The sequence below is a fragment of the Mustela nigripes genome, chromosome 1, assembly GCF_022355385.1.
Source record: "Mustela nigripes isolate SB6536 chromosome 1, MUSNIG.SB6536, whole genome shotgun sequence".
Classification (NCBI taxonomy): domain Eukaryota; kingdom Metazoa; phylum Chordata; class Mammalia; order Carnivora; family Mustelidae; genus Mustela; species Mustela nigripes.
Window position 1 is genome coordinate 131,553,564 of NC_081557.1, and position 26,637 is coordinate 131,580,200.

The 26,637-nt window shown below is 42.3% G+C and overlaps 1 protein-coding gene across 1 annotated transcript in view; it reads left to right on the forward strand.

Annotated features, from left to right (window-relative positions):
* The first annotated feature begins 3,851 nt into the window (after window positions 1–3,851).
* The window catches only part of TRIM2 (tripartite motif containing 2), a 160,056-nt gene continuing 137,270 nt past the window's right edge, over window positions 3,852–26,637 (forward strand). Inside the window, exon 1 of the mRNA XM_059374040.1 lies at window positions 3,852–3,867. The gene's annotated coding sequence lies outside the window, so the exon portion shown is untranslated. The remainder of the gene's footprint in view (window positions 3,868–26,637) is intronic.

Consider the following 26,637-nt stretch of genomic DNA (forward strand, 5'->3'; position numbering starts at 1 on the left):
AGCAGGTCTTTGGTGAGAGGGCTGGAGGAAAGGTGTCTGTCAGCCTCACAGTCTGAGTTTAAATGAATCACATGCAGGGGCCAGGAGATAAAGAGCATGTAGCTTGAGCAGGTGGGACCAGAAGCCCTAAAAGACCACAAACAACATGCAAGAAAACGACTTGCCTGCAGGAGATGTTGGCAATCTGAGCCATGCTGGGTGAAGTACAGAAAAATCTCCTTCAAGTTGTCCCAACTTCAGGCTTCCACTCCCAAGTGTCTGAGCCTGACATTATACCTGCTAGAGAATGTAATGTAAATGGACCTGAGAACTTTAAACTGAAACTTGATCTTTTATTTTTTTTAAGATCTTTACATTTTATTTATTTGACAGAGAGAGACACAGCAAGAGAGGGAACACAAGCAGGGGAGCAGCAGAGGGAGAGGGAGAAGCAGGCTGCCCACTGAGCAGGGAGCTTGATCCCAGGACCCTGAGATTATGACCTGGGCGGAGGGCAGACACTTAACGACTGAGCCACCCAGGCGTCCCTAAACCGAAACTTTATTTTAAAGCAGCTCCAAGTTAGAAGTGCCGGCACCTCCCCAGTTCATCTACGTGGTACCCGGGACTCCAAGAGGTCCTGTAGATCAAGTTCCAAGGTACAGGAATTCACAATAAATAAAAATCACTGAATAAACAAAGAAGTGAGGTCCTCTGAAACAGTAATCCTGGACGGCAAAGACTACTAATATTGGAATGATTGGATACAGTATATGAAATAAGTTTGTTTAATATTTTTAAAGAGCTAAGATAACAGAATAAAAGCATAACAAGGAAAAAAACATTCAAGGTTGACAGATTAGCTAGACAAAAGTAAAAATTACATGACAGCTGGTTACTCAACAACAGTAGCACAGCCGGAAGACAGATGAACGATATCTTCTAAGTGCCAATTGAAAATAACCATGAACCTAAAATTATATGTCATGACACTATATTTCAATAACAAAATCAAAATGAAGATATTATCGAACCGAAACCAGCAGATCTGAGTGACGAACACCATCACTGTGAATCTTCTTAGGGATGTACTTTAAGGAAAAAGACAATGATCTCATGAGAAATTTCTGAGATGCAAAAAGGAATGATGAGGAGAATCAGTAAAAACTGTGGACATGTAAATAATACTGATATAGAACTTGATAATGTCTAATTGAAGGGTCAAAATTATCTAAGGGAGGGGAGGCTGGGTGGCTCAGTCAGTTGGGCCATGGACTCTTAGCTCAGGTTGCGAATCTTGAAATCAGGCATTCAGCAGGGAGTCAGCCTGAAGTTTCCTTCCCTCTGCCCATCCCCCTCAAATAAATTAATAAATCTTAAAAGAATTATCCAAAGGAGAATTAAGAACCTAGAGAAAACAGCCCCCAGACTAGAATGAATGTATTTGATATAAGGAACACATTCTTCTGTTCTTCAGGGCTTACGTACACCACTTAATCCTCCCAACCACCTTAATGAGGAAGATGTTATTATTAGCGCATGTTTCAAATGAAAAAACATACATAGCCTTAAAGTATCACCAGGAACTTGGGCCAGGTCTAGCAGATGCTGAGCCTACTCTCTTGAACACGCAACCACTCTGCTCTCACTGGCAATAGCTGGTGGTGGAAAATCCAGACAACTGTAAAGAAATAGAGACACGTCATGGAGGCAAGCATAAAGCCAAGAATTCCACTGACTCATCATTGTCATATGTATCAGCACACACAGCACATTGTTTTGAAAAAGATTGGGATCAGACCTATTTATTGTTTTGAATCTCATATTAGCAGTTAATATAATATTGTAAAGATAGTCATCTTGCTTTTAATTATTTTTAGAAAGATATTTTTTCTTTTTAAAAATTTTTAAATTTTTTAATTAACATATAATGTGTTATTAGCCCCAGGGGTACAGGTCTGTGAATCGCGAGGTTTACGCACTTCACAGCACTCACCATAGCACATACCCTCCCCAATGTCCATAATCTCACTACCCTCTCCCTATCCCCCCCAAACCTCAGTTTTTTTGTTTTGTGAGATTAAGAGTCTCCTATGGTTTGTGTCCCTCCCGATCCCATTTAGTTTCATTTATTTTAGAAAGATATTTTTAAATGATTGCATCGCTTTGTATTATTTACTCTTTTCTTCTATCTTCCACAATGTTCATTCTCAATTTTTGTTAGAAGTGACCATCTGTTTAATACTTTTTTAAAATACATTTTTTTCAAATTGAAATGTATTAGGTGAGGGAGGTGGCTATTCTATGACTGTGCATACACATTTTTGTTTTAGAGGTCTTTGCCGATAAATATCTGTGTCATATGATTACAAAATTATGTGATTCAGAGCAGTTTTAAGATACACAATGTGGATTTTCAAAACATACAAATTAGCTAGTTCTTCTTGACAAAAGTCTTTGCTTTATGACAAAATTTTCCAGTGTGTGTTCCTTTACAGAAGCTGTTTCCTTAAAATATAGAAATGTCACTTTCTTTATGAAAATTAGATGCATATGGAACTTTACATAAATGCATTTGTCATTTTAAAAGTTTGTTTATATGTTTATCTATGTATATACACATATACATATGTGCAGAGATAACATATTTTAGTCTCAAACCAGAGGTTAATTATCATCATCATATTATAATGTGAATGGTAAAAATCTCATTAATTCAAATATGCCACGAATTCCAAACTTTTAATTACTGAGATATAAAATATACAATTTATAGTAAGGAGAAATCAGTATGGGGTATGTGTGTGTATTCAACCCTGTTACACTTTGCACAAAGCATTAACTTGTTTCATTTTATTTTTTTAGTACCTGTTTGCAGTTTGATGGGTATAAAATATCCATACCCAAAGGTAACAAGATGGCTTATGAACAATTTCGATTTTTACCAAATATGGATATGAATAGTCTCATCCACCCTTCCCATTTTATCCACCTAAAACTTCACCTGAAATAGAGCTGAATTTTATAACCATGCATTCATCATAGCCTGATAGTGTAAGGTTGTATTCTGAACAATTCCTTAATTTATGTGCACGAGATCATCTTTAATCAAATATTATTCCCACGAGGTCTCTCCCTGCTCCACCCATCTTTATGTGCCTCTCCTTGCTTCTCCCAGGAGCTAGCTAGTACTCATTGCAACAAAACAAAACAAAACAAAACAAAATTAAAAAACCTTTACCTAGTTTCTTAAGCAAAATAGAGAAAAGTAAATACGCTGAAGGGGATGACGGCATTCATTCTAAAGCCAAGTATAATAAATTTGTTTGCTGGGGGGTGGGAGGAGTGAGAGATGCTGCGCCCCGGGGTCTGCATTGTCCGTTAACCCCATCCACTTTCAGGTTTGCGCGGCTCAGTCTCCATTCCCAAATACCACGGCCCTCCTATTTCTGCCCTACTACCCTCGTGAATCTGAATCCGTCATTTAAAACAGGCATCCACTGACAGCCTTCCTGGACCGCCTAATGCTAGGTCTCTGTTGTCAGGGCAACAGCGAGTCTGAAGGGAGAACCCGCTCTCCGAGTTTCCACGGAAACCGCTCCCTACAGAGGCAGGTGCGGCCGGCTGGGCCGCGCGCGGGGTAGAGCCCGCGGGGCGGGGCGGGGCCCCGGGGAGGCCGCGGGGCGTGGCTGGCAGGCTGCAGTGCGCCCTGCATCGGGTTAGATGTACAGGTCTTTTAAAAGCACTACTTTCCGAGAGATATTTCACTTGCAAAAGAGAACCACGAATTCCTTTCGGCTTAACAAAATCCAGTCGCTCTCGAGGAGCTGTCAGCGCGTCGGAGATGGTCCAGGTTAAGGAGGATCTGCAAAGGAGCTCCCCCAGACAGTAAGGTTCTGTTGGCCAGAATTCTCTGCAGAGGCGGGAACGTTAGCGGGAGCCCCTAAAACGTGATGGGAAACAGCTCGATGAGCTTCCTGCGTGCATTGAGCAAGGTGCCAGATTATCCTATCAATGCCCAGACATCTAGTATAAATAAGGTCGAGGTTTGCTGCGTTCCTTTACGTAGAAGTCCCCTTGACATTTGAGACGCAGGTCAGGTTAACCAGGAAGGCGCCCGCCTCTCCTTTTGTTTCACAGATACTGCTGGGAAGAGTATCAGATTTACGCGAAGAGCAAAGGACTGAGGTTTCGGGAGAAATCCCCGGTCACGGCTGGCCCTCGAACCTTTGTCCCGGTCGGTCCCTGCACAGTCGTTCCCGCCGCGGCACCGCTGGGGCGGAGGCAGGGTGACTGCGGTGGAACATGCGGACCTCGCTCCCCAGCCTGTCATCTCTGTGGCTCTTTATGGGGGGGAGGGGCTGCCTGACATAGTTATTAAACCTGGCAGCTGCGTCGGCGGCAGCAAGGAGCTCAAAGCGAGCTTGCAGAACATGAGAGGCTTTCAGCCGGCCGCCCGCTAGTCCCTTCAGGCGGCCCGAGAGCTGGCTCTCCGCGCTCTGTCGCCTCCTCAGCGGGGGCGGGGGCGGTGCGCGCCCTCCCCGCGAACACTCGGACGCGTGAGTATCCCGGGCTCCGCGAGGCTGGCGGGCGGCTCCGCTCAGGGGCACCGCTGCCAGCCCGGTCGCGCGGACGCACAGGCGGCGAAAGCACGGGCGGGCGCGCGGGGATCGGGCTGCCGGGGGCCGCGCCGCGCACGTCGCCACGCCTCGTCTGGAAGTGGTGCGCGCCGGCGCGGCGAGGGGGCGACCGCTCGGGCGACTGGAGAAGGGGGCGTGAGCGCCCGGTTTCTAGCGCCGGGCTTGGCGACGGATGCACAAAGAAGTTGCCCTCGGGTCTAGGCAGCCGGCGTAGCCCTGTTATCTCTGGTCTTTTTCGAGATGAGGCCAGTGTTTCCCCGCCCGGGGAACCTGTGTGCGCGGCGCAGTGACCGTCGCGGTGCGTCCTTGCAGAGGCCCCCGGCGTGGGCGCGGCGCCGGAGGGCGGGGCGCGTTCCTTGGGGATCTCTGCGCCTTTGGGATTTTCGAGCCTCGTGGTCCTCCCGCTCTCCCCAAGCCCCACACCCAACCCTTCCCTTCCCGGCCTCACGTATTGGGTTCTAAGGCAGACATTTTCGGAGAACAGACAGTAATTCCGTCCTTTCTCCTCAAACTGAGGGTGGAGGGGTGTGGCGTTTTGAGTTTTGTTGTTGTTGTTGTTTGCTTGCTCTTTTTTTTTTTTTTTTTTTAAACTATCTATGTCGAGAGGAGATCTCGTAGTTCAACGTGTCGATGTATTTTCTCCCCCCCTCTGGATAGGATTTCCAGCTTTACAGAGCTGGCATTATGCAAGCAAGGGTCGCAGCGTAGTATATGTATTTCTGAGAGAACGTTGGCTTTTCCTAAGGGGTTCCAAGAAGCATTTAAGAGAGTCCGTTGACTCCAGAATATCACGTTCAAGGTTTCGTGTGCATTTTGATGGTGATCTGGTTCAGGCCCGAATGTGTGATGTTGAGACCCAGTCTCTGCTCTTGCTGGTTCTAGAGCCTAGCAGTTGCTGTCTCCAAGGCTCAATTGCTTGATGTGGTGTCTGGTACCCAGCGTCAGGGGCTGATGACTATGGAAAGGTTTACCTTAGGTTTACCTTCTCCAAAGGGCCAGCCAGAGCCAGGACCCATCAGATGCTGGGTGTGTGGGCTGTCAGCTGCGGGCAAGCTGTTTATGCTTTCAAGGCCTCAGTTTCTTAATCTGTAAAACAGGTACAACAAATTACTACCTCAAGGAGATAGGCTACCATTTGTGCTAGTCTTCCAGTTCCATTGTACACTAAGCAACATTTCTGTTATAACTCGACAGTTGAGGATTAGCTTAGAAATTAGCTTAGAGGGGCGCTTGACTGGCTCAGGCCATAGAGGATGCGAATCTCCATCTCAGGGTTGTTAGTTCAAGCCCCATGTTGGGTATAGAGATTACTTAAAAAACAGATTTTTTTAAAAAGTGGAGGGCTGTGCCTGGATGACTTAGTTGGTTAAACATGAATCTCTTGCTCTCAGCTCAGGTCTTGATTTTGGGGGTCCTGTGTTCAAGCCCCATCCTGGATGTGGAGTCTACTTTTTAAAAAAGCTTAGAATTTGCCTAAAAATAGGCTGGTCGATTGATTGTAATTTAGTTTACAGACAAAGAACTAAAGAACTAAAACCATTATGGACATGCTTATGTCCCCTTTAATTTTACATGTCGGGTTATGGCCCTGGGGAAAGGTCTCTCTCTCAGCTGAAAATGAGATTTGATATTTGGTACTTTAATTTGCCCCAAATCCTGGTTTTCTTTCCATCACAGAGTGTGATTTCTCAGATTTTTTGCAATTGAGTTCCCTGTTAACAGAAGCCAGGGCATGATTAAGTGAAGAAAAGAAAAAAAGTGTTGTGAAAGGAAATAAATGTGATTCTGAGATTTTAAGTATGACATTCAACCAGAAATAAATACCACTACTGAATTCTACTCTAGTAAAATAATGGTTAGCATTTCTAATTTTGCCCATTGTACTTTAAAAAGAATGTGGAGATGGGTACCTGTCTAGCTCCCTGTTGGAGGATCATACAACTCTTGATCTTGGGGCTGTGAGTTTTAGCCCCACACTGGGTACAGAGGTTACTTAAAAATAAAATCTATTTAAAAATGCAAAGAAGCTGGAGGAGGGGTTGAGAATGGAACAATGAAAATAACTTAAGGAAAAAGAAGAAAAACAAAACAAACAAAAAAAAAACAAATGAAAACTTAGGGCTTTGTAAGCTGCTGGAGGAATGGAAAAAGAGAAAACCAGATTTTGGTAGGATGCAAAGAAAAACTCAAAAATGGTAAAATAAGCCACTGAGGAGCTTCAAGAAGAGAATAATTGATCCTCCACCCTTCATGGTCTAGACTTAGCCATTCTTAAACCTGGCCGTATGTAAAAGTCATTTGGGGACTTTAGACACTTCCGTGGCTTGGGTCTCTCTCCAGGCCCAGATTCTGACTTATCTCGTCAGAGTGCAAGTGTGGATAATTTGTCAGAGCTCCCTAGGTGAAACACTAGAGAGAAAAGCACTGGTCATGCCTAGGATGGCAAAGTCCACTGCCGCAGGGTCCAGTAGGGAGTATAAAGGACTGAGGAAGGCCAGGGGCTTGGTGGGGTTAACTAGGGAGGGCAGGTGTGATCCGTGAGTGGTTGTTAGCAAGGTTTGCCAGATCTTCTGCTTTATCAAAAAAATCTGGAGGGGTGCCTGGGTGGCTCAGTGGGTTAAAGCCTCTGCTTTCGGCTCAGGTCGTGATCCCAGGGTCCTGGGATCAAGCCCCACATGGGGATCTCTGCTCAGCAGAAGCCTGCTTCCCTCTCTCTCCCTCTCGTTCTCTCTCTGCCTACTTGTGATCTCTGTCAAATAAATAAATAAAATCTTAAAAAAAAAATCTGGAAATGTGGTTTTCAAATTTATTAATATGAACTCTCCAGCTCTTTAAAGGTTAGTAACTAATTAAAAGTAGAGCATTTAAAAGTACATTGTGCTGGGCGCCTGGATGGCGCCTTGGGGCTCAATCTCATGGCCCTGAGATCAGGACCTGAGTCGAAATCAGAAGTCAGACCTTAACCGACGGAGCCACCCAGATGCCCCTATTAATGCTTTCTTTTTAACTTAAAAATTTCTTGGCTTCGTTCTCTCTGAAGGTATGTGTCTTCCTGTCTTAAGCATCTACTCCTCAGTAGATCTCTTTGAATTATTTGGATGAGGAAAATGTGTCTAGTTCCCTGACCTTCCCCTGACTTCAAGTTAAGAGGCTGGCCCCTGGAGACTGGGGTAGTGACTCTGGACCCTAAGGTAGGAGATAATCCCTCAGGACTCTCTGGCTCCCTCTGCTGGTCATGGAGATGGGGTGAATGAAGATTAGGAGGCTTGATTCATTCTGTGGGAGCTGGGAACTGCCTCACAGCTGCCTTCTGGTGTCTCTTTGATTTGGGAAAAACAAACATGCATATAAGCATGTACCATGAGCCATATAAATGGGACTTTGAAAGTTCACCGTTCGGGGCAGCTGGGTGGCTCAGTGGGTTAAGTCTCTGCCTTTGACTCAGGTCATGATCTCAGGGTCCTGGGATCAAGCAAGGCAATGGGCTTTCTGCTCAGCAGGGAGTCTGCCCCCCCCCCCCCCGCCTGCTATTCTGCCTACCTATGATCTGTCTTTCTCTGTCTTAAACAAACAAATTATAAAAAATTTAAGAAAAAAAAAGTTCTCTGTTCACACATCTTTTAAAATTTCCCTACTTTTCCCTGAGCATGGAAAATAATATGTCTCCATGAGAAAAGAGGAGGCATTCAGCACCACTTCCCATAGATGAGCATTTCTTTACCAGAGGTAGAAAAAATTCAGACCTAAAAATGTGATTGGACTAGATTTCCCCCTGCTTCTACCCATAGGATGAGGGGGCTGTTATTGTGTGTGGATGTTTGAGGCAGGGGGTAAAGTAACAGGAAGGCAGGACATCTGCATCTTTCTGACTGTTCCTCTCTGTAGGGCTAAGACCAGGGTGGTACCTCCCTCCGTTCCCAGTGATGAAGCACTTCCACCCTGACCAGAGGCCCATGTGTTCAAGGCAGCAGGGACTGGGCATAGAGGAGATGAACATTTACCCCAGCGCTGATGAGCAGAAGGCAGCTTTGTTCACAACAGCTTTGTCAAGCCAGGTGGCACTGTATCTAAATGAAATCAACATTCTTGGGGTGCCTGGGTGCCTCAGTGGGTTAAGCCTCTGCCTTCAGCTCAGGTCATGATCTCAGGGTCCTGGGATTGAGCCCCGCATAGGGCTCTATGCTCAGCAGGGAGCCTGCTTCCCCTCTCTGCCTGCCTCTCTGCCTACTTGTGATCTCTCTCTCTGTCAAATAAATAAAATCTTAAAAAAAAAAAAAGAAATCAACATTCTTTAGCAGCTGCCTATTTCCCAGAAAAAAAGGAAAGGAAATAGGCATTCCTTGGCTTCTGGTTGCAAGACCCAGAAATGAGTTTCTTGGAGGAGCAGAAGCCACATCAATCCTGATATTGGGCTGCCTAGATCGTAAGTGGGACCCAGGTGCTCCCCTTTGGTATAATCCCCCCTCTTTCCCAGTGAGTGCAGGAAAAAAAAGGTTTGATTCTTGTACTGGATTCCTAGATGAACACATTTCTCCTCATAAGCCAGTTGGGAACCAGCTTCCAAGGACCAGGATATATGATGGGGTATCATGAGGCCTGTTTGAGAACCTGACAGTCCAGCCTCAGGACTATGGCCCAGAAAAAGTCAGTACCTAAGATTCCCTCCTACTCTATGCTCCTTTTAGTCAAGGGACCAACCTGTGGAGGGTCCTTTGGGATCAGCCTTGCTTGATGTCTGTCTTTCTTCCTCCTGTGGCCCAGGCGGCTTATTAAATATGTGAATTGCCTTGCCGCAGGACCTGGAACAAGTTCTGCCCATTTCTGGCTTGATAATGACAGGTCGCCTATGGAAAGTCCTGGCCAATGGACTTGTCCACCAGGCCTCACATGGGCATCTAGCCTTTTGACTTGAGGTGGTTCATCTGGTTGCCTCTCCATTCTAGAACTTTCTGGTGGCTTCTCCTTTTTTGGCAAGTTCAGTCCTAACAGAAGATCCACTTCAGTGTGCCAGGGACAAAGAGAAAAGGTAAAACACACCAATCCAAGTTTTTGAACTTTGTGTTGTGTGTAAAAAAAATGGCAAAGGGGAAATTTGATACTCTTGGCTAAAATGCAAATGTATGCTCATGACTATTCATCTCCATCCTGCAGAATTGAGGATTCTTACTGTAAGGAGATTGTCAGAAGGTAGAGGAGTGTCAGTAAAGTATCCTCCAGACTGTGAAGGCGTGTTAGGACCACAGAACAAAGCAAGCTACTCCATAGCATTACACAAAATTTTATTCAGTGTAACTTACTGATAGGGGGCTTGGGCAGGTGGGTAGATGGTCCGGGCAGTAGACAGCCATCCTCTGCCTCTAGTCTCCACCAAGTCGCCAGCTTTGATAGAGCAGGGGGCATGGTAGTGAGGTCACAGATTAGTGATGCCATCTGGCACCAGAGGATCTCTACTAGATACCTCAAGTGGGGCCTTCTGGGCAACAGTCATCTCTACTAGTTACTTAAGTGACGCCTTGTATGAGCCACTTTAGGGATGATGAGAACAAGCTTTCCATCATTCCAGTCAGGTCATACATTAACCTCCATAGGGCCTGGAACATGTAGCCTCAAGGGAGGTCTTGGGGTGCGTGTGAACAAGATGGGAGGGCCAAAGATGAAGTCAGTGTTGTTAGCACACCTACAGAGATGAGTAAGAATATTAGAAAAGCTCAATTATGTGATACTATGAACTATAATTGATTTTAAAAAAGCAATTCCATTCAAAGTTTTAATTTATTTTAAAGCAGATTATTATCATAGGGTAGCAAGCTAAGAAGTAAATTATCCTTTTAATGTGTAGTCAGATATAGTGAGGCACAAAGTGCTCAAAAATTGGAATGGGTATTTTAAATTAAATCTATTAAAGAATTACTGTTTTTCCCACTGAGTATAATATGGGGAAGCATATGATAATTTCTAAAATTAGCTCTTGCCAGCGTGTTTAGAAGAAAAGATGACACACCAAAAAACCAGATAAAGAATGTAACAAAGTGTTAGCTAGAGTGGTAGCCTGACTCATCAGATGATGGGCCAAGAGACGTAGGTGGTCTGTTCTCTGCCAAGGTCACAGAGGGGGACACTGATGTTTACAGGTATAGTCAGGGGACTCTGGGGTGGCTCCTGAACTTTGAAAGAGGGTCTAGAACTGGAAAGATAAGCAGAAGTGGAGGCATTTATCCCTTAAAAGCAAACGGTTCATGCAGTAGCCTGAAAGGCTGAATGAGCAGTATTTGGCTCTCACTTTGGGTGGTTAATGGGTAGGAAGAAGAAGAGGCCTTCTTTCTGGAGTCGGATGATTGCAATTTGTATTCTAAAGGTGTGTGACCGTTAGCAGTTTGCTGTAACATGCAGAGTCTCTGTTTCCTCATCTGTCAATGGGGACAACCACTGCATGATTTTAAAGAAAAAGAAGAATGGATGTCAAGGGTCCAGCCCGGCTCATGGCACACAGGTGATCAGCCTGTGATGAGTATTGTTAGCAAGACATGACATAAGATGGGTCTTCACCTGGCTTCTGTATCAGAATAAAGACTTTAAACTTGCTTCCAGGACAATATGGAGTCATCATCGACTCTTTAGGAAGTGGAAGTTTTCTTGTAGCACTTACATAAAAACATATGGCCTCACAAATTCCTGCATGAACATATAAATCTGTGCTTGGATTTTGTCTTCTCTCTCGTGTCCGCAATTCAAACTTTAATACTATAATTTCATATTAATCAGGATTTAAGGATACTTCCCTAAATCTGTAAAAAATGATCTCCCAAGATGGTTTGCCAGGAGATCTTGTCATCCCTAATCAGAATCACATTGACTTCCAGCCTTTCTGGGGAACTACTAGTAGCTCTGAGTATAATAATGTAGTAAGCTGCGACAGCCGATTACTACTATTTACTGCAGACGAACTTTGTGGCACTTTAGTACTCAACACTTTTATCATATAAGATTACCTAATTTCTGTGACTGTATTATTCTTCTCAGTCATGTCTTCACAACTCATTATTTTGAGCTATTTTGAGTAAAAGTTACAACTTTACTGTGCTTTTGGTTTGACAACGAGTCATACGTTTCCACTGTTGTATCTTTATTATACAACTTTCCAGAACTGTTCAGGGCAATTTTTAGAATATGAGTCAGTTGCAGTCTTCACACTGTGGTTTTGAAACATCTTTTTATGACCCCGCTGACTGCAGTATGTCTCTGAAATTGTTCTCTCCGCTCTTCCTTTCCCTCCTTTCCTTAATTCCTTGGGGTTTGTCTTTGTTAAGCGTAATCATTGAGCAGAATAAGCTGTGTTATCTGACACTCACCGCCTCATCAAGGTTCTAGGAATAAGCATTTCTCGGTCCAGCAAAAATCACTGATCTCATTAGTTTCCCCAGAGGAACACAAAGTAGTTTTGTAAGTTGGTATTCAGATTTTTAGAAGATGATTGTTTTCCTGGCTTCATTTTGTAAAAAAGTTTGCAGGGGTTGGGAGCTAGCTCTCTGCCTTACAAACAATAATGCTTTGAATTTTCTGGTCTTTCAGTTACCCTGATGTTTCCCCAGGAAGGAGAGGGAGGTATGATCATCTTGGCATGTGAATTAACTCTTCATTGATCACACTTTCTGGACTTCTGTTTACCATCCATTCTCTAGGATTCTCTAGCATTCTGAGTAACAAAGATTTTGTTGTGCTTTGAACTAAAATAGGTCCTTTGTTCTAAAAGTACGATACAAATTTTTGAAACGGAGACTGTAATCCTTCTTTTATTAAAAAAAAAATTGCGAGCAATTGTTTATGACCAACCCTACTGCTCTTACATGCACGGAGGTGGATCAAAGACAAATCCATGCTCTGTGTTAAAAAGCCACCTCTCCTGCTGGGGCGCCTGGGTGACTCAGACAGTTAAGCCTCTGCCCTCTGCTCAGGTCAAGATCCCAGACTCCTGGGATGGAGCCCCATATCCTTAAGCTCCCTGCTCAGCAGGGTGTCTGCTTCGCCCCCTCCTCTGCCCCTTCTCACCACTGGTATTCTCTTTCTAGCTTTCACTCTCTCAAAAAAATGAATAAAATCATTTTGGAAATTTTGAAAAAGTAACCTCTGCTGAAGGAACATATGTACCACAGGGCAGGCATCATTCCTATCACGGTGTGTGCACCACTCCATTCAGTCCTGACAGAAATCCCATGACAAGGTATTGCTGTCCTCCTTTTAGAGGTGAGAAAACCGAAGCCGGCAGGTTGGATAAACTCTCCAAGGTTCCTGGCTAATAAGAAACATGTGCAGGAGTTTGACTCAGACCTGTCTGACTTTAAAGACATTCCTCTTTCCAATATACTCTGCACACCATATAGTACACAGCAGAATCCCTTCGAATAGTGTGTTGCCCATGTTGGGTTTTATTTTGAGCTCCCTACCTGGTAAATTGTTCGTGCTCAAAGAAATCTCACAGACAAGATCCAGTGTACTTACTAGTTTTCTTAGTATCACCTAGCTCTCACAAGCCAACCACTTGTAAGGGAGGTTGGACAAATGTCCCAGATGACTGAATACTGGGCAGTGTTCCAAGGTGGAAACTATGTCTGAGACCCACACAAAAGCGCAAGCAAGGTTACTCCATGGACCGCTAGCAAATAAATGCACTGTCCCCTTCTTAGGGGATGGAAATTTATGGTATTGCACTGGAAACTTTCATCCTCTAGAAGAAAACGGATAATGCAAGACTGGAAATACCCAAGTGCTTAAGCAAACTTGGTCAAGCTCTCATCATGAATAAGCCCACAAAAAAGCCTAAAGCTCCTAAATGGAATCCGTGTGCACGTTGTATCTCTATGAGGCCAACTTTGCCAACTTACTCTTAGGGGAAACTGCTTATTGTTTCTATTATTGCCAAATTCCTAAATCTTGAAGGATAGGGACTATAGTTTTAACTTTTTATCCTGGTACTTAGCTTACTACTTGGCATGTAGTCTGTATTAAATAAATATTTGTTTGAATGACTGTATCGGTCAGTGTTCTTCAGAGAAACAGAGCCTACTGGGTGTGTATTATTATGATTTTTTAAAAGATTACATTTACTTATTTGACAGAGAGAGTGAGAGAGCATAAGCAGGGGTGGGGACAGGCAGAGGGGGAGTGAGAAGCAGACTCCCTGCTGAGCAGGGAGGGAGCCCGAGGTGGGGCTCTATCCCAGGACCCTAGGATCATGACCTGAGCTGAAGGCAGATGCTTAACTGACTGAGATACCCAGGCATCCCTGCATCATCATCATTATCATCATTATTATGAATTGGCTCACATGATTATGGAGGTTGACAAGTCCAATCTGTAGGGTGGGACATCAGGCTGGAGACTAAGGGAGAGTCTGTTGTCCAGTTCAAAAGCCATTAGGCAGGGCCAATGTTGTAGATGAAATCCAAAGGCAGTCTGCTGGTGAATTCTCTCTTACTCAGCAGAGGGGCCATCTTTTCATTCTGTTCAGTCCTTCAACTAATTGGATGACGTCCGCTCACATTATGGAGGGCAATCTGCTTTATTCTACCAATTAAATCATTAATCTCATCCAAAAACACCTTTGCAGAAACATCCAGAATAATATTTGATCAGATATCTGAGCGCACTGTGTCTCTGTCAAGTTCACGTATAAAATTAACCATCACAGTAAGTGAATGAGTAAATGAGAACCAGCAGTTGGTGGAGCAAGTGATATGGCAGGCATTGGTCTCTATCATTGTAGGCTTCAGTTAAAATGACGTCCTGCTAATAAGAAGACATCCTCTTTCCTATTTGAGTCAGCCCCAGCAGACTACAAAGATTGAAACCATGATGCCGTTCTGGGTGGATCTTCCTTTGGTCACTTGTGTCCAAGTGACCAAGTGAATTAAAGAAAGGGGTTGAGACATGTACCATGGTCTCCGAATCGAGGGATGACAGGGTATCTCTATAAGGGGTAAGATATTTTTTGGCGGTGGAATCCTAAATACATGAAATTACCTAGTTTTTCTAAGAGCTTATAGTCAAAATAAATTATGCTACCCAAGCGTAGTTAGCCATACTTAAAACTAATTTGTTTCATTGATATAATGCAACTAGGTGGTTCTGGTAAATTTCTGAAACGTGTAGATTACTGACTCTCTAAAATTATAACTCATGTTACATAGTCTGAGATCAGTATTCTAGATTTGACACTTTAGAAATGTGCTACAAAATAAAGAAGGCTAGGAAACATGCCCCTGCTTTGTGATTTACGTTGTATTTTGTTTTTATGTACTTAATACTATACATTTTTAGACAGAAAGTTGGGGGGAAAGTGTTATTACTTCTTTCACCTAACTTAATTTACCTCTCCAATTAAACTTAGCTTCTCCCTAAACTGTTCTCATATTCTGATGTTGCTTTAACCTTTTGTTTATATAAATAAACACATGGACTTAATTTTTAAAATAAAATAGAATTGTAAAAGCTTACACCTAAATACAGCTCTTACCCCTCTACTCCCCCATCCTCTCGTCCTCCTCCCTGAAGACGACCCCTTTCAACATTTCTTAGCCCTTCTTCTATTTGCTGTTTCATGTTTCTAAAAATTATCCGCTTTATGCTATTTCTTTTAATTATTTTTTTAATTAAAAATTGCTAATATATGTACATAGTTCAAGATTTGAAAGGAAAAAAGAATAAAAACAAAGAAAAGTCTCCTTCTCACCCTCGTCCCTGGTCTCCCTCCTTCCGTCTCTGGAGGAGACCAATAAACCAGCCTCTCATTTATCTGAGATTGATTGATTGATTGATTATCCTGAGATTTTCTTGCGTATACATACACTACTATTTATTGATTAATTTCAGGTGTTAGTTATTAACTCTCAGTCATGTAGATGATAATTTCTCTTCTCTCCTATGCTCTATTTTCTCTTTCCTTCCCCACTATTTATAGTACAAGCTTTGACTAAATTACTACTTAGATTATTATGACTGTATAAATACTGTCTCTGCAAAGCCACGTAGGTTACTATAATTATGTTTCCTTTAATATACTGCATTTTGTTTTACCCAGAGCTAATCATCACTTCATTTTTTTGTTAGCTTTTCTTTAGACCTATTGTCAATATTTTTTCAAATGTTCCAGGAGATAGGTCACATGGTTACTAAACATTTCTTTTATTAAAAAATTTCCAAACATTTTATTGGTTCTACTTTCCTCCCTCTGAGATTTTCCTGTCTTTTGCCTCTGTTCTTTTCCAGTTTGGATGGTTTCTTTCTCTCCACTTCCAGTATGCTATTGCTTTGGGACTCATTTTTATCATTCTTCTGTGTTGGATTCTTTTTTTCTTGGACCCCACTGTTTATTTCTCGATTTAATTCTGTTTTTCTAAAATACATACTCTAGTAGTTTTTCTAAAAGGGCACATGCAAGGTAATTTTTGAGTCCTTGAATATCTGAAAATGTCTTTATTCTACCACACACTTCGTAGTTTGGCTGGGTATAGAATGCCCAGATGAAAATCAGTTTTTCTCAGAATGCTGAAGCCTCCTCTGCTGCCTTCTAGTCCCTATTATCGCTGCTGCGAAGTCCTTTGCCATTCCCTTTCTGTTTCCTTCAGTCTTTTTTAGACCAATGTATTCTGATATCTCATAGTGATTTGCTATGAATCAAGTGTTTTTTCATTAATTATTGCGGTAACTTAGCCCTTCTTTTTAAAATTTTTTTATTTAAATTCAATTTAGTTAACATATAATGTATTATTAGTTTCAGGGATAGAATTTAGTGATTAGTGATTCATCAGATGCATGTAACACCCAGTCCTCATTACATCAAGTGCCCTTCTTAATGCCCATCACCTGTTACCCCATCCCCTACCCAACTCCCCTCCAGCAACCCTCAGTTTGTTCCCTAGAGTTAAGAGTCTCTTATTGTTTGTCTTCCTCTCTGATTTCATCTTATTTTCTTTTTCCTTCCCTTACCATATGCTCATCTGTTTTGTTTCTTAAATTCCACATATGAGTGAAATCATATCACTTAGCCCTTCTTAATATGGAAATTCATGCCTTTCCTTTCTGGGAAAATATATTCTTCTCACTTTGCTAATTTCTTCCCCTTTGTTTCTTTCTCTTTTTTGGAACTCTAGTTAACTAAACATCATACCACTTGAATTGATATATTTTTTTTTTAATATTTTATTTATTTATTTGACAGACAGAGATCACAAGTAGGCAGAGAGGCAGGCAGAGAGAGAAGAGGAAGCGGGCTCTCTGCTCAGCAGAGATGTGGGGCTTGATCCCAGGACCCTGGGATCATGACCCGAGCTGAAGGCAGAGGCTTTAACCCACTGAGCCACCCAGGTGCCCCTTGAATTGATCTTCTAATTTTCTTGTCCTTTATGCTATTGAGATCTTCTGTTTTCAAACTTATAATTTCTAAGGTGCCATTTCCTTTTTTTTTTTTTTTAAGATTTTATTTATTTATTTGACAGGCAGAGATCACAAGCAGGCAGAGAGGCAGGCAGAGAGAGAGATCAGAGGAGGCAGGCTCCCTGCTGAGCAGAGAGCCCAATGTAGGGCTCGATTCCAGGACTCTGGGATCATGACCTGAGCCCAGGGCAGAGACTTAACCCACTGAGGTGCCACCCAGGTGCCCCTCTAAGGTGCCATTTCTATCTTTTATTTTTCTTAAATATCCTGTTGTTTCATATGTTATGGGGGGGGGGGGTCTGAAGATATTAAATACAGTGGATTTTAAAAAGCATTTCTTCTAGTCCTTGTATTGTTTCTGAGTTTCTTTTTTTTTTTCTTATTTAGACTTTCTCTTTTCTTGAATGTCTGATAATCTTTGACTGCCTACATACTTAATCGTGAAGCTCTAAAATGTTGGATTGTAGTCTCTGTGTGATTGGTCAGTATGGCATTTAGTAGAACTTCTTTGAAGAATGATCTGGCAGTAAGCCAGGTTTTCTTTGGGAGACCCAAAAGGTAGGGTTGGGAGAATTTCTCTTTCTTACCTAACCACAGAGCTCTGTGTGTGTTGTGGAATGAACTATACAGTAATATCAAGAATTTGGACTCTGCAGCCAGAATGCTTGGGTTCAAATCTTGGCTCCACTGGTTACCAGCTGTCTGATCTCTCTCAAGTTCCCTAAACCCTGTAGTTGGTGACATCATACTGAAGGTAAATGATACAATGCCCAGGGAGGAAAAGAGCCCATAATTTGGATTTCATTTTCTTTAGTCTGGGCTATTTTGTCTTTTTTTGTTGTTGTTTTTGTTTTGTTTTGTTTTGTTTTAAGTAATCTCTACAACCAACGTGGGACTCGAACTTACAACTCTGAGATCAAGAGTCGCATGCTCCACTGACTGAGCCAGCCAGGCATCCCTGGGCAATTTTGTATTTTTTAAGTGCTTTCTTTTATAACACACAAACCAATGAAAGCACAAAGGAATATAATTGCACACATGATTTTTCAGCAAAGAGGGCATGGAGTTTTCCACTGAAGTAATTCATTGTTCACAGAATTGGCAATAAGGGGAGGAAAAAGTCTCTAAACAAATATCCCATTGAATACCATACCATTGCATGAGGATGATGCAATGGCAAATGGCAAGATGGAAAGAAATCCTGAATGAAAATTTTGTGCTACAAAAGGATCAAAGGCTGTCCAGAAAAATGGCAAAGAAACAATGTTTGTTTTGAAGCCTTATTCAGATTTCATGTTTGACTTTACCCTTGGAGTTTTTAGTGAGTTATTTGTTTTTCCTTCACCACCATTCTTAGAATCAGCATGGTGGATTTCTCAGCTCCTGAATTCCCTCTGCCTCTAGGATAAGAATAAGACTATGGAGTACAGAGAACCCTACACCTCCCATATTAAGAGCAGGAGAAGGGAAGCAGCTGTTGGGAGAAAAGTGCAGGAGAGAAGAGATGTAGACAGACTTCTGTCAAATCTTCACAAATAACACAATTTAGGGAGGACACAGGCCTAGAGCTCTGTCCCCCAGTGAGCCTAGGCTTGCTGAGGTTGTTGAAAGTGGTCCTAAAATCCCTTCACCCAGAATTTTTCTTCTGCAGATTTTCTGGCTCAGAAGCATAGAATATGACAAAATATGTAGGTGTTTAAATGATGTGAATATGTACTTTCTTTTTTTTTTTTTTTTTTTTAATTTTTATTTGACAGACAGAGATCACCAGTAGGCAGAGAGGCAGGCAGAGAGATAGGAGGAAGCAGGCTCCCTCTGAGCAGAGAGCCCGATGCGGGGCTCGATCCCAGGACCCTGGGATCATGACCTGAGCTGAAGGCAGCGGCTTTAACCCACTGAGCCACCCAGGCGCCCCCAAGATATGTACTTTCTAAGGCTCATCTGCCACTTTTCTTGTCAATTAATTCTTGATTTATCTGTGTTGATTTAAAAAAAGAGGGGGCATATAGCCAGCTACTTATATGTAAAGAAAACATTTTAAATGGGAAAAATATGCACAAGTATATATACAAGGATTTTTTTTTTCATTTGTAACATATTAATTTACCCACAGTAGGGGCTGAGCTAAATAAATTGTGCTACAGTTATAAAAATAACATACCATGCAAATACACACCAAGAAATGGGCTTATAGAGCTAAACATTTCCATAAGAAGAGGTATCCACGATATGTTATTGGTAATAAGATAAGGAAATTATAAATTACTGTGAGATATTTTGTTTTAGTAAACACTGTTCTTTTAAGAAGATTTATTTATTTATCTTAGAGAGAGAGCATGTACAAGGGGAGGGGCAAAAGGAGAGAGAGAATCTCAAGCAGATTCCCCACTGAGCATGGAGTCCTATGCAGTGGGACTTGATCTCACCACCCGGAGATCATGACCTGAGTCAAAATCAAGAGTCAGACTCTTAACTGGCTGAGCCACCCAGGCACCCCTTAGTAAGCACTATTTTAATATGTTTGTTTAGAAAATCACCTGGCATGATGCTAAACTGTTAAGGAATCATTTCTATATGGTAGGAAAAGAGGTAAAATTTAATTTTTGCAAAGAACATTTATTACTTTTGAAACTAGAAAAAAATGTATATGACCATAAAAGTGACAAAGGCAGGCAACAGGAAGCACAAAGTTAGAAGAAAATGACCTTCATATATACATGCTGGGTGATCATGATTGATTGAGGTTGAAACTATAGACTTTTCTTGAAATAACTCAAAATGTTAATTTTTTGCTTTCTCAAATGAAACCAGTTTAATTGGTGGAAATACATAAAATAATGTCTTAATTTAGAAAGCATGGTGGTACATATACAGTGGTTGATTTAATTACACTGTTAGAAGGTCTTTAAAATACATTCTCAAAGTGTTGGTTTTTCCAGCTATAATCTAGCACTTATTTAAAATTCATTTGACATAAATTCTATAATATTGGAAGCAATTTTTTCTCTTCAAGAAATCAATCTGTATTGAAGAGCATAGAAGTTGCTATTCATCACAGAGTTGGGACCAAAATTTCAGGCATATTTTTGAAAGCAATGTATTGTTGTGACTGGAATGCTTCAGAAAATGCAGACTTTACAGACTAAGGGCTGGTATCCAAGATATACAAAAAACTTCTCAAACTCAACATCCAAAAAACAAATAATCAAGTCAAAAAAATGGGCAGAGGACATGACCAGACACTTCTCCAAAGAAGATATACAAATGGCTAACAGACATATGAAAAAATGTTCAACATCATTAGCCATCAGGGAAATTCAAATCAAAACCACATTGAGATACCACCTTACACCAGTTAGAATGGCCAAAATTAACAAGGCAGGAAACAACAAATGTTGGAGAGGATGTGGAGAAAGGGGAACCCTCTTACACTGTTGGTGGGAATGCAAGTTGGTACAGCCACTTTGGAAAACAGTGTGGAGGTTTTTCAAAAAGTTAGAAATAGAGCTACCCTACAACCCAGCAATTGCACTACTAGGTATTTACCCCAAAGATACGAATGTAGTGAAAAGAAGGGGCAGCTGCACCCCCGTGTTCATAGCAGCAAAACTGTGGAAGGAGAGGAGATGTCCTTGAACCGATGAATGGATTAAGAAGATGTGGTTTATTTATACAATGGAATATTACTCAGCCATCAGAAAGGATGAATACCCACCATTTGCATTGAAATGGATGGAACTGGAGGGGGTTATGCAGAGTGAAATAAGTCAAGCAGAGAAAGTCAATTATCATATGGTTTCACTCTTTTGCGTAACGTAAGGAATAGCACGGAGGACATTAGGGGAAGGAAGAGAAAAATGAAAGAGGTGGAAATCATAGGGGGAGAAGAACCATGAGAGACTGAGGACTTTGGGAAACAATCTGAGGGTTTCAAGGAAGGGTTGGGGGGATGGGTTAGCCCAGTGATGGGTATAAAGGAGAACATGTGTTGTAATAAGCACTGGGGGTTATATGCAAATAATGACTCATGGAGCACTACATCAAAAACTAATGATGTGTTGTCTGGTGGCTAACTTAGCATAATGAAAAAAATTAAATAAATAAATAAATAAATAAATAAATAAATAAATAAAACATAGTTTAAAAAAAGGAAGAAGAAAATGCAGACTCACACACCATGCTTTACTGTACAGATTGAGCATATCTTGTTTGCTTTACTTAATTATCCTTACACTTGTTATCTGGGAGGCAACAGTCTTTGTTTTCTTTGTTATATAAAGGAAAACTGTGTAATATCCCTGCTTGCTTTTTGCACTCTACCTTGATATATGAATTTTGATATCATTCTATGTGACTGAGGTAGTATTTTTTTTACCTGTCACTTCTCTCGTGTGACTCAAGTTTTATGCACATATACAAATATATATGCATATGTATAGTGCATTATATGAGTCTATAAGTATTCATGAGATGTTTAACTCAGAAAGCTATCCCTAAACCACAGCATTTATAAAGATTTTTATATTGATGAAGGTTCCCCATCATCCTTCACCATAACATTGACAAAAGTGCCAGCTTTGTGCAGTGTTTCTCCAGCTTTCCAGACTGTCTGTAATTGGAATGTGTTTGGATTTTTGACTTCTCAGTGTCTATGTCTGGCAGCTCTCCATGCCTAAATATGGTACATGTAAACTGTATACATTTCCCTCCACAGCTCAGTCCTTAGTGTGAGGGAGGTCCTTAGTGTGAGGACGCAGTAATGCCATCCACACAGGCAGGCATGTTCTAGATCCGTCTGCATGTACAAAACAGTTGTGTGCTTGTGTCACTGCCCGTGGAGGCATTAGTGGCACCTGCAGCTGGGATGTGTGGATGGTACGTTTCAACCCCCTGCGTAGCAAAGTGTATGCTGAAGTGAATGGCCCAACTGCTGGGGTTAACAGTGTTAGCCTTTTAATGAAAGGAGAAGATGGAGGAAAAGAGGGCAGAGGAGGAGGGGGGGAAGAGGAGGAAGGGTATAATAAATGAGGAAAGGGAGGCTTAGAAGAGGTGGCATGCCCACAGTCTCCTGGTCAGTATGGGTGTAACCAGCTTTAGAATAGAGACTGTCAGACTACAGATCAGCATATCCACTATCTGAGAAGGGGCAAGGGTTTTTTTTCCCATGTTCAAGTAGCCAAATAGAAGCCATTATAGATATTTACCCAGTACATATTTGATATTTGATTGTGTTTTGTGTTTTCTGTACCTCTCATAGTTCCTGCCGCAATACTTTTAACATAGCAGAGTGTCTTTTTTTTAAAGATTTTATTCATTTATTTGAGAGAGAGAGAGGGACTGAGTGAGAGAGAACACAAGCAGGGAGAGCTGCAGGCAGAGGGAGAAGCAGATTCCCTGATGAGCAGGGAGCTAAATGCGGGGCTTGATTGGGATCATGACCTGAGCCAAGGCAGATGCTTAACTGCCTGAGCCGCCTAGGTGCCCCACATAGCAGAGTTTCAATAAATATGCATTTAATTAACTAACAGAAAAAAGGTGGTAATTCCTAGTTCAAGGTTTAGAGATTGTGGATTCTGTGACTTTTAAGATATTTTTTCTTTTGGAAGATTTCAAAATTACACAAAAAGTAGGAAGAAGAGTATAATAAGCCTTCAGGAATCCAAACCCAGTGTCAACATTTATCAACCTTTGGCCAACCTTGTCCCTCCTTCCACAACTTTTTGCGGTTTTATTTTTTGCTGATATATTTTAAAATGAATCCCAGATATGCCATTTCACCTAAAATACTTTGGTATGGATAATTTGTCTAACGACTTAATAGAAATCACAATCATAACCACCATTCAATTATCATACCTAACAATGTTAACAGTAATTTTTAAATATCATTTAATACCTCAACCATATTCAAATTGAATGTCTCAAAGCCATCTTTTCATGGTACGTGGAATCAGAATGGAAGTTATGTGCCCTTTGCATTTGTTTTTTTTTTATAAAGATTTTTATTTATTTATTTGACAGAAAGAGATCACAAGTAGGCAGAGAGGAAGGCAGAGAGAGAGGGAGAAGCAGGCTCCCTGCTGAGCAGAGAGCCCAATTCGGGGCTCGATCCCGGGACCCTGAGATCATGACCTGGGCTGAAGGCAGAGGCTTTAACCCATTGAGCCACCCAGGCACCCCTGCCCATTACAGTGATTTTTAACTGGCTCTGGGAACACTTGCAGAAGGAGGTTGATGGTACCAATTTTCAATTTCCATTCCCACTGGCCTCTCGAACGGTGTTTGTGCTGATGAAATAGATTCTGGATTCCATCTTACCTATGTCCTCAGAGCGCAGATTGTACTGAAAGGCCGCGGTGTGCCTGCGCTGCGGCCACGCGGAGATAGCGCGCATCCCAGTGCCGGCTCTACTGCAGTGATGAGTTGCATAGAGGCAGGTTGAGAGCACAGCGAACCACCAGGCTCAGAAGAGGAAGACTGTGTGTGTCCTTGAGTTGGGGTAGTGTGAGAAGCAATGCTGAGGGGACGTTTGGAGGGTTCAGGAGCGAAGTTGTGGAGTGGAGTGTTTGGGGACGAAAGGACCTCGGAAAGTGGGTCAGGGCAGGGGAAGCAAGGGCAGTGAGCAAGTGCGGGGAGGGTGGAGGGCTCCTTGGGGCTTCTCCCTGGGGGCTTGGGAGGAGAATGGATTTTAATGTGAGTACAGATGACTCTTGATGTGTTATGAGCCCGGATTAAAGCGGCTTTAAAAATTCCCTGCCTCGGGGAAGGCACGGGGATGAGGCTGGAGTGGAGTGACAGTCTTCAGGTCTGGGTCCAGGGCCTGTAAGGTGGACATGTTCCCTCAAAGTAGTGAGATTTAGGGGTTGAGGAGGGAGAGCTAGGTCAAGGAAGACAGACCACTGATGTCTCCATGGGCAGGTTCAAAGGCCTAAGAAAAGAAATGCAGGCGACACATTCTCATGGTGGCCAGAACCAGAGGAGGGACAGCAGCAGGAGTCCCACCAGCTGCCAGTCGTGTTCGGACTGGTGCTCCCACCTCCTCCTTGCACTCTCCATACCTCTTCTCTCTACTTTCTGGTCTTCAGAAGCTTGTCTGGAAATCTCTTCCCACTCGGAATCAGTCGGCGGCGAGACCCTAGTTAAATGGAGAGTGGAGCGATGTAAGTATCTGTCGGGCCAGATGCGGTTATCTTAGGTGTGGTGGGGCTTCCCTACCTCCTCGTCAGGCCCACCACGGGTGTCTGAAGGGAGTGGTTCTTGCTAGCCCATGCATCTGGCAGACTTTCCACCCCTCGGCAGCAGGCTGATGGCCAGCCCCCAACGCTGTGACCCCTTAGTAACTATTTACTAAGTACAGGCTGATTATTTTTTATTATTTTGGTAAGAGAGTTACCTACTCACCTTAATTTGATTAAATAGTTTCTTTTCTTTTTTTTTTTTTTAAAGATTTTATTTATTTATCAGAGAGAGAGAGGGGGAGAGAGAGCGAGCACAGGCAGACAGAATGGCAGACAGAGGCAGAGGGAGAAGCAGGCTCCCTGCCGAGCCAGGAGCCCGATGTGGGACTCGATCCCGGGACGCTGGGATCATGACCTGAGCCGAAGGCAGCGGCTTAACCAACTGAGCCACCCAGGCGTCCCAATAGGTTTTTTTCATTATAAAATGCAGGTAATTGGCCAGTGCCTAATGAATAAGCTCAATGAACTTGCAGAGAGTTCTGTTGCATATCAGTAAATAGGCTATCAGCAAACCCAGTTCTTGCCATAAAGACAGATAAGGTGCAAATAAACTCTCAAGAACGAATAAATTGTATCTTCTAAGTCACCTTTATCAAACTCATTGAAAGATATTGATTGCTACTGTATCCGAACACAACTCAACTACTTAATGGCTAGTTACGTTCAGAGGGCCTAAATGATCCGTGTTCCCACCTCTATGTCAAGGGCTGTGCAATTTTTTCTAGTGTATTGATTCTATCAGGCAGTTATTGGAAATGATGTGCACAGTGGGCTATTTTCCACTCTTGACTACTGCATAGGTGAGGATTTCTAATAGCAATAAAGGATTTCTAACAGCAATAATGATGACCTCACTGTGACTGGAAAGGGCAGAAGTCATCGAAACAGAATTGGGGAATAATGAGAGAAGAATCTTGTCTCGTAAATCTAGGAAAACACACTGGTGGAAGCCACTGCAATTCAGGGGCCTAGAATCAAGCCTGATAGGAGGCGAATGGCAGATTCATGAATTTTAAAGAGAAAAGAGGTAGAAGCGGCAATAAGCTAGAAATGCAAACAATATGATTTCTTTTAAATTTGGATTTCTCCTTTTATTAAATTAAAAAAAGAAGAAGAAATATTCCCTTAAAATTTTGTATCTGAATCATGACAAAGAAATGTGTGATTCTGATTAGATCCTGGGCTGGGAAAGACATTATTGTGATAATTGGTTAAAACTGGATATGAACTATTAAATGAGGTAGCAGTATTCTATCAGTGAAGAATTCCTGAATTTGGTAATTACGGTTGTGTGGTACCTTTTGTCCTTGTCCTTGTTCATTTTGAAGTGTTTAAGAGTAAAGGAACATGGGGCACCTGGGTGGTTCCGTGGGTTAAGCCTCTCTCTGCCTTTGGCTCAGGTCATGATCTCAGGGCCTTGGGCTCGAGCCCCACATTGGGCTCTCTGCTCTGCAGGGAGCCTGCTACCCCCTCCCCCTCTGCCTGCCTCTCTGCCCACTTGTGATCTCTCTCTCTCTCTCTCTCTGTGTCAAATAAATAAATAAAATCTTAAAAAAAAAAGAGTAAAGGAACATGATGTATGCAGTTCCCTCTAAAATGATTAAAAATTGTGTGACAAAATTAAGAACAGTAAAGCAAATGTGGAAAAATGCTAGTAATTACTAACCCTGGATAAAGGGTATACCAGAGTTCTCTGTACTATTCATGCAACTTTTCTGTAAGTCTAAAATTATTTCCCAACAAAAAAATTGTTGTGTGTTCTTAGTTGTATTGGTTAAGACTTCATTCAGTGGTGACAGAAGACTCACAATAGCTTGAACAAGAGGGAAATGTATTTCTTTCTCAGGCAGAAGGAATCCAGAGGTGACTAGTCTAATTCATAAAGTTGTCAGTGTCGAGGCTCCATTACTTTTGTTATTTGTGTACCCTTGTAACTGGCTTCCACCTCATGGTCTAAGAGGGCTGCTTAAGTTCCAGCCATTGCCCACATTCTTGCCAGCAGGAAGGAGAAAGATTTGAAGAAAATGGCAAGGGGGACCCAAAGGTCCATGTCAGCTGTGATAACACAAGGTTTCTTGTAAGATGTCACTCAGTCTTTCCATATGCGTTTCATTGGTCAAAATATAGTCTTATGGCCACAGTTAGTTGCAAGAGAACCTAAGAAATGAAACCTTTATTCTAGTGTTCCTGGACCACATACATAGCAGGGGTTCCAACATTGGAAGAAAGGGAGGATGATGGTGGACCAACCATTAACAGTCTCAACCAAATGAAGTCACCTTAAAGAAGCCACCTTCTGCCCAAGCAGCCTCCATAAACTTGTGATCCAAGAACCTGCTGGACATTGGATT